The sequence below is a fragment of the Oncorhynchus tshawytscha genome, linkage group LG03 (assembly GCF_018296145.1).
Source record: "Oncorhynchus tshawytscha isolate Ot180627B linkage group LG03, Otsh_v2.0, whole genome shotgun sequence".
In the NCBI taxonomy this organism is placed as follows: Eukaryota; Metazoa; Chordata; class Actinopteri; order Salmoniformes; family Salmonidae; genus Oncorhynchus; species Oncorhynchus tshawytscha.
Window position 1 is genome coordinate 51,385,900 of NC_056431.1, and position 9,346 is coordinate 51,395,245.

Consider the following 9,346-nt stretch of genomic DNA (forward strand, 5'->3'; position numbering starts at 1 on the left):
TGCTGTGATGTGTAAAACAATGAATTTGAAAGTTATCTACACTGTATGTTTGTCAGCTAGCTAGGTCAGATAGTTTTTTATTTGACCCTCTTTTCTCCCCAATTGAAAGTTACAGTCTTGTTCCATCGCTGCAACTCCCCTACGGACTCGGGAGAGAGCCATGCGTCCTCCGAAATACAACCCTGCCAAGCCACACTGCTTCTAGACACACTGCTCGCTAACCCGGAAGCAAGCCACACCAATGTGTCGGAGGAAACACAGTCCAGTTGGCGACCAGCTTGAAGGTACCTGGCCCGCTGGAGCACATTGGGACAAGGAAATCCCGGCCGGCCAAACCCTCCCTTAACCCAGACGACCCTGGGAAAATTGTGCGCCGCCTCATTGGTCTCCCATCATTGGGATCAAACCCAGGTCTGTAGTGACACCTCAAGCACTGCGATGCAGTGACTTAGACAGCTGCGCCACTCGTGAGGCCTCAAGCCAGACAGTTTTAGGGGAATTTTCAAAATAACTGCCAACATGCCAAATTTCCATTCAAACAATACAGCCAATAACATTAGCCAGATAAAAACTATAATAATATATATATACAGTACCAGTCAAAAGTTTGGACACACCTACTCATTCAAGGGTTTTTCTTTATTTTGACTATTTTCTACATTGTAGAATAATAGTGAAGAGATCAAAACTATGAAAAAACACATATGGAATCATGTATTAACCATAAAAGGGTTAAACAAATCAAAATATATATATCCATTTTTGTGTGGGACTATCGCTTGTTTTTCAACAGGACAATGTCCCAAAACACACCTCCAGGCTGTGTAAGGGCTATTTGACCAAGAAGGAGAGTGATGGAGTGCTGCATCAGATGACCTGGCCTCCACAATCACTGACCTCAACCCAATTGAGAGGGTTCGGGATGAGTATGACCGCAGAATGAAGGAAAAGCAACAAACAAGTGGTCAGCATATGTGGGAACTCCTTCAAGACTGTTGGAAAAACATTCCTCATGAAGCTGGTTGAGAGAATGCTAAGAGTGTGCAAAGCTGTCATCAAGGCAAAGAGTGGCTACTGTGAAGAATCTAAAACATAAAATATATTTTGATTTGTTTAACACTTTTTTTTTGTTACTACATGATTCCATGTGTTATTTCATAGTTTTGATGTCTTCACTATTATTCTACAATGCAGAAAATAGTCAAAATAAAGAAAAGCCCTTGAATGAGTGCTGAAGGTGTGTCCAAACTTTTGACTGGTACTGTATATGTTTATTTCTGTCTAGAATATATTTTATTTGAAGGCCCTCCTTTCGGAATGACGACAGGTGCAGGAAATACTGTAACCCAGAAAGTTATGTATTGCAGCAGGGTTGTACAACTCTGACCCATGGGGAGCCATTGTGTCTTCATGTCAATCATTTACTCCTGCTACAAAGACTCAATTCATTGCCATAATTTGAATCATTTTAAAGTATGCCTATTCTGCCTGCAACTGCTTGAGCTAAATGGTTCTGTTTGCCATATATATTTTGGGCAACAGACATAAATGAAAAGGTATCGTGCTAGTGACTCAAGCAAATTGACAATAGAAATAGGCAGGTGAATATCACTCCTTAGAGAAAGCACTTGAGGGTACTCATAAAACGAATGAACCCACTTGATGGAAATCCACAGTGCCCTTTCTCTTTCAGTGTGTGTGTGTGTGTGTGTGTGTGTGTGTGCCTGGAACGGTAGGATCTCCATTAGCCATATGTAATGTTATGACTGACTGACACTTCTAATAATATTTTGAAGATAAATACACAACGCTGAGGACGAGAGGTCAAAAGTACTAAAAGTCAATAGAGTACTAACATAGGGAATTATCAATGGAAATAGTTGGTTTTCAGTTCAACTGTTAGGAATGTCATTCCTGAACTTATGGTCAACCAACTAATTGGTCAACCACAGGCTAGGGCTGGGTTCTAAACTACAGTGCCTTGCGAAAGTATTCGGCCCCCTTGAACTTTGCGACCCTTTGCCACATTTCAGGCTTCAAACATAAAGATATAAAACTGTATTTTTTTGTGAAGAATCAAAAACAAGTGGGACACAATCATGAAGTGGAACGACATTTATTGGATATTTCAAACTTTTTTAACAAAATCAAAAACTGAAAAATTGGGCGTGCAAAATTATTCAGCCCCCTTAAGTTAATACTTTGTAGCGCCACCTTTTGCTGCGATTACAGCTGTAAGACGCTTGGGGTATGTCTCTATCAGTTTTGCACATCGAGAGACTGAAATTTTTTCCCATTCCTCCTTGCAAAACAGCTCGAGCTCAGTGAGGTTGGATGGAGAGCATTTGTGAACAGCAGTTTTCAGTTCTTTCCACAGATTCTCGATTTGTTTCAGGTCTGGACTTTGACTTGGCCATTCTAACACCTGGATATGTTTATTTTTGAACCATTCCATTGTAGATTTTGCTTTATGTTTTGGATCATTGTCTTGTTGGAAGACAAATCTCCGTCCCAGTCTCAGGTCTTTTGCAGACTCCATCAGGTTTTCTTCCAGAATGGTCCTGTATTTGGATCCATCCATCTTCCCATCAATTTGAACCATCTTCCCTGTCCCTGCTGAAGAAAAGCAGGCCCAAACCATGATGCTGCCACCACCATGTTTGACAGTGGGGATGGTGTGTTCTGGATGATGAGCTGTGTTGCTTTTACGCCAAACATAACGTTTTGCATTGTTGCCAAAAAGTTAAATTTTGGTTTCATCTGACCAGAGCACCTTCTTCCACATGTTTGGTGTGTCTCCCAGGTGGCTTGTGGCAAACTTTAAACAACACTTTTTATGGATATCTGTAAGAAATGGCTTTCTTCTTGCCACTCTTCCATAAAGGCCAGATTTGTGCAATATACGACTGATTGTTGTCCTATGGACAGAGTCTCCCACCTCAGCTGTAGATCTCTGCAGTTCATCCAGAGTGATCATGGGCCTCTTGGCTGCATCTCTGATCAGTCTTCTCCTTGTATGAGCTGAAAGTTTAGAGGGACGGCCAGGTCTTGGTAGATTTGCAGTGGTCTGATACTCCTTCCATTTCAATATTATCGCTTGCACAGTGCTCCTTGGGATGTTTAAAGCTTGGGAAATCTTTTTATATCCAAATCCGGCTTTAAACTTCTTCACAACAGTATCTCGGACCTGCCTGGTGTGTTCCTTGCTCTTCGTGATGCTCTCTGCACTTTTAACGGACCTCTGAGACTATCACAGTGCAGGTGCATTTATACGGAGACTTGATTACACACAGGTGGATTGTATTTATCATCATTAGTCATTTTGGTCAACATTGGATCATTCAGAGATCCTCACTTAACTTCTGGAGAGAGTTTGCTGCACTGAAAGTAAAGGGGCTGAATAATTTTGCACGCCCAATTTTTCAGTTTTTGATTTGTTAAAAAAGTTTGAAATATCCAATAAATGTCATTCCACTTCATGATTGTGTCCCACTTGTTGTTGATTCTTCACAAAAAATACAGTTTTATATCTTTATGTTTGAAGCCTGAAATGTGGCAAAAGGTTGCAAAGTTCAAGGGGGCCGAATACTTTCGCAAGGCACTGTACATCCTGTCCCTTTGTTCTGTGAAGAAAAGCACTGAGAGAGCATCACTGAGGACAGGGGAGAATGATCACCTGCCACCCAGTATGATTTGTTCTCTTCGAATAAACCTATTTTTCTCCCCCTGATTTGCTTTGCTGTCTGTTTTATTCAAAAATAACATCACCTGCTAACACACTGATCGGAGGTAAGGTTCACGGAGAAGAGGAAAACACCACCTCATCACTGCTATTCCTATTTGCATTCATGGAATTGCCATATGAGTATCACTATGGAGAACTAGCTAGCTACAGTTTTTGTGCTCTAATTATTAAAAGTCCAGCTAGTGCTCAGGTGAAGCAGACCTGCTTTAGGATTCAGCACACGCAGCATTACAGATGAACTAACTGTGTCCAGCTGTGGATGTGTCCCAAATGGCATCCTATTTTTTATATAGTGCATTGTTTTTGATCAGGGCCCATAGGGTTCTGGTCAAAAGTGGTGCACTATCTAGGAATAGGGTGCAATTTGGGATGCAACCTGTGTGATTCTCCATGCACCCTTTAGGAATGCATGGATTATTGATGAGCCGGTAAATATTTGTAATTACTGTAGTTCAGGTCTGCTAATGATTTTCAGATACGCGCTCCTCCGCTCCTGCAGGTTCCGGCTTTTACCTTTAACCTTCTATTAAATATGTGCTCCCCAGTGGATTGGAGTAATTTGCATTGGCAAATATTAGACTCAGTCAAACAAAGCTCAGTGTTCTGTTGTTATCATTATGGTTGGGTTTACTTGAACTGTTCAGACTGCAAGTTGATTATGACCTGATATTCTAGTAATGTGATTGACATAAAGAAAAGGAAGCATTATTAACTTCAATGCCCTTTCATCATTGGTGGCAGTCTTGAGAGAGAATGTATGAATGACAGAAATAATTCCGACCTTGCCTACCAACAGCTATTTCTGAATAAACAGTGATAAACCCCTTGAAAGGAAATCTTATTGCACACTTTACATTGCAATGGAAAATACTCAACACATGAAACAATACAAAGATGCAATTAACATGAGCATTCCTGTTTCTGGTAAGGTTAGTAAAAACCTCTAAGACAGGGAGAAACCACGTGACAAGAGACCTTTGCAAAAGGAGTGAATTTCCAGCCCACATAGGATCGAACAATAGAGATTCAATTGCTAAACATTTCTATATAAATTATATGGCTAGCAGGCATTTCTTATTTATGAAACAGAGTATTATAATCTCCACCCGGCACAGCCAGAAGGGAACTGGCCACCCCACATAGCATAGAAACCTCTAGGTTTCTTCCTAGGTTTTGGCCTTTCTAGGGAATTTTTCCTAGCCACCGTGCTTCTACACCTGCATTGCTTGCTGTTTGGGGTTTTAGGCTGGGTTTCTGTACAGCACTTTGAGATATCAGCTGATGTACGAAGGGCTATATAAATACATTTGATTTGATTTGAGTATTGTAGCAAATTGGAGGGGTGGCCCCAACAGGGTCTCAACCAACGATTTACAGTGAGCTCCAAAAGTAATGGGATAGTGAGAAATGTGTTGTTGTTTTGGCTCTGTACTCTAGCACTTAGAATTTGAAATTAGTTTGCTTAATTTGCTTTAATTTGAAGGTATTTTCATCCATATCGTGTGAACCGTTTAGAAATTACAGCACTTTTTGGACATTGTCCCCCAATTTTAGGGGACCAAAAGTATTAGGACAAATTCACTTATATGTGTATTAAAGTAGTAAAACTGTAAGTATTTGGGGCCATATGCATAGCACGCAATGATTACATCAAGCTTGTGACTTTACAAATTTGTTGGATGCATTTGCTGTTAGTTTTGGCTGTTTCAGATTATTTTGTGCCTATTACTGCAACCTTAAAAGTTCTAAATTATGTTACCAGTGCCCTTGATTCTAAGCAATATTGTGCTGCTATTTTTATTGACTTAGCCATAGCTTTTGATATGGTAGACCATTCCATTCTTGTGAGTCAGCTAAGGAGTATTGGTGTTTCTGAGGGGTCTTTGGCCTGGTTTGCTAACTACCTCGTTCAAAGAATGCAGTGTGTAAAGTCAGAACATCAGCTGTCTCAGATACTGGCTGCCCTCCAATAAATCGGGATATCGGCGTTGAAAAATCATAAATCGGTCGACCTCTACTATGTACAGGTGCAGTGTTCTGAAACACAGCCAAATATAAATCGGCATGTAAGGGTGGCTAATGTTCTTACCATTTGGCCATCAGATTTGCTACCAATGCTCCTTATAGGACACATCACTGCACTCTATACTCCTCTGCAAACTGTCCATCTCTGTATATCTGACGCATGACCCACTGGTTGATGCTTATTTATAAAACCCTCATAGACCTCACTCCCCCTTATCTTAGATACCTACTGCAATCCTTAGCCACATACAACACTTGTTCTGCCAGTCGTAAAACCCTCAGACCCCACTCCCCCCTATCTGAGATACCTACTGGAATCCTCATCCTACACATACAACACCCCATTCTGTCACATTCTGTTAAAGTTCTCCAAAGCGCACACACCCTGGGTCGCTCCTCCTTTCAGTTCGTTGCAGCTAGCGACTGGAACGAGATGGAAAAAAACACTCAAACTGGACAGTTTTATCTCCATCTCTATATTCAAAGACTCAATCATGGACACTCCTACTGACACTTGTGGCTGCTTCGCATGAGGTATTGTTGTCTCTATCTTGTTGCCCTTTGTTCTGTTGTCTGTGCCCAACAATGTTTGTGCTGCTGCCATGTTGTATTGCTACCATGCTGTGTTGTCATGTGTTGCTGCCATGCTGTGTTGTCATGTGTTGCTGCCATGCTGTGTTGTCATGTGTTGCTGCCATGCTGTCTTGTCATGTGTTGCTACCCTGCTGTGTTGTCTCTTCATGTGGTGGTGTCTCTCTTGTTGTTATGTGTGTTTTGTCCTACATTTTTATTTTGAATCCCTAGCCCTGTCCCTGCAGGAGGCCTTTTGCTTCTTGGTAAGCAGTCATTGTAAATAAGAATTTGTTCTTAATTGACTTGCCTAGTTAAATAAAGGTTAAATAAAATAAATAGAAATGAATCATAAATAATGTATTTTGTCATCTTGGAGTCACTTTTATTGTAAATAAGAATATATGTTTTTAAACACTTAATGCTACCATGATTATGGATAATCCTGAATGATGAGTGAATAATGATGAGTGAGAAAGTTAGACACATATCCCCAAGACATGCTAACCTTTCTCCATTCCAATAACAGGGGAGGTGAGCATTATTATTTGGGGGGGGGTTATGATATTTGTGTCTAATTTTCTTACTCATCATTCAGATTTTCCATAATCATGGTAGGATCCACATTAATGTAAAGTGTAAAGTGTTAAAAACATATTCTTATTTACAATAATCTGAAACACAACCAAAACAAACATATGGGACCTACTTTAATACACATATACTGTAAGTGAATTTGTTCCAATACTTTTGGTCCCTTAAAATGGGGGGACTATATACAGTAGGTGCTGTATTTTTGAAACGGTTCACCCGATATGGATGGAAGTAAAGCTGACAGTCTGCACTAACTTCCTAGTCATGATATAATTTCAAATCCAGAGTGCTAGAGCACAGAGCCAAAACAACACATGTTTCACTGACCATGTGTCACTGACGTTTTCTGGAAAGTAGCACATCCCGCTTAAGGTCTTATTTGGGATAAGCTGTTTACATGCACCTTTGATATCCCGCTCCTAAGTGTTCCTGTAATAAACAGAATATTCCTCATTTAAGTTTATATGGGTTAGATGGAATAGTAAGTGAAATATGGACACTGACTGTAGGCCTATAACCTCTCACATGTAACATAATATAATATTAACTCCAGCAGAATTATGCATTTCTTGCAGTAAAATGTTATACAACAAATGTTAATTTTGTCTCAGAAAGTAGAGAAATATGATTTATCTTTCATCATTTCGAGAAAATGCAAATGTGCGTGTAATGCGTTATCTTTGACACCGTTATGCAAGCAGACAATATTTCAACCACATAAAATATGCACTTAAGACGAACTGAAGTCTTATCAGAAATGTGTTTCACCCCAGGACCGAGTCTGTGAAACCCTACTATGGTGCTTCTTCTGAGGAGTACCAATAGGGCCTACCGGGGGCTTCAAAGCCTCTCATTGGCCAATACACAGCATCAGCAATTTAGTGTTTATATACATCATTGTTCTCAAACCCGAGTCCAACGACTGTCAAGTTAACTATCATGCCAAGAGGCCTAAACCTGATAAAGAGGTCGCTAGGTTAACTATTGCGACATTAACCCCTTCTTTCGGGAGAGCGCATCCACATGCTTTTATAAACCAAGCCCCTTATGTGTACATGGCTCTATGATGGACTCACGGCACCAATGTGGCGAATTTGAGGGAAAGCCGGTAGCACCGACCGGGACTCAATTCCAGGTCCAGCGACTGTCAAGCCAACACCTTAACCGTTATGTCACGAGGTGCAAACCTCTTGATGAGGTCGCTAAGTATTTGGTTAAGGCTGCTAGTACAGTGTTTTACTTGACTAGCGGTAGCTTAGCAAGTTGCAAGCACCATGCTCTACCAACTGAGTATCAGAAAAAGAGAATAATCACATTTGAAGCCAGTTTCTCATCACTCCCTCACTTTAAACAAAACCACCCAATCTCCCCAGAGTGCACTGATCCTCATGTGGCCATTTCAGCATGGGAGGGACATCCCTGAATCCTTGTCTTCCCTCTCTCTCAGTTCCAGCAGGCCAGGCTGTGGGTCCTGTAGCTACACGTTGACGATGATGGATGTCTGCTGCACTGTCAACTTGATGAATGGCCAGTGGTCCAGGGGAATGTTTTGGGGTGAAAGACTGTCAGGTGAGAGCAAGACGATGCTGTCATTCACACGGACTAAATAAATGGGGAGGGACAATGGCACAGAGAGATGTGGTCTCTCTCTCTCTCTTGTTTATGTAACACTGATTCACTTGTGATTGGCTGTAAACTTTTAAAAGCATTTATCTTAACCTTGATGTTCTCAACAATCAAATGTATTTTACAAAAGCACTTTTTACATCAGCAGTTGGCACAGAGTACTTTACAGATACTCCGCCTAAAACCCCAAAGAGTAAAGACTGCACTGGGTAGAGATTTAGGGGTACATGCAGCCATTAAGGTCAGATCATTTTTGAAGAAGTTCAAATGTTCATAGATGACAAGTAGGTTCAAATAATAACCATGGTGGCCATAGAGGGTGCAACAGTTCAACACGACAACTGACATTGACTCCTGACCTTTCACAGTTAGGCATGGTCTCTTAATTGATTTTTGGAGCAGAGTTTTTCACCAGACCAGGTAGAGAGATAAATTAATGTATATTGAAGACTAAGTAAGTTTAACATTATAATGATGGGAGTTTGGCTGTAAATCAATCAATGTACTGGATCTAGGTAGGCTGCAACCCCCTGGGCTCGAGATCTGAAAACCTCTTCTTCCTGTAACAACAGCCAACGGTCGATTCAACTAGAAACACTGATCAATTTGGGATACATTTCGACCCATTCAACATGGTGACTGGATTTGAAAGCCATTTCAATCCACCTCGATTCACTTCGGTTTCTCCCACTCAGTTTCTCCCATTGACAGTGCACTTTTTCATTCAGCTTTTCCCATTGATAGTGTAGACTGGAGCAATAAAGTATGAACACTCAGTTCTGACAT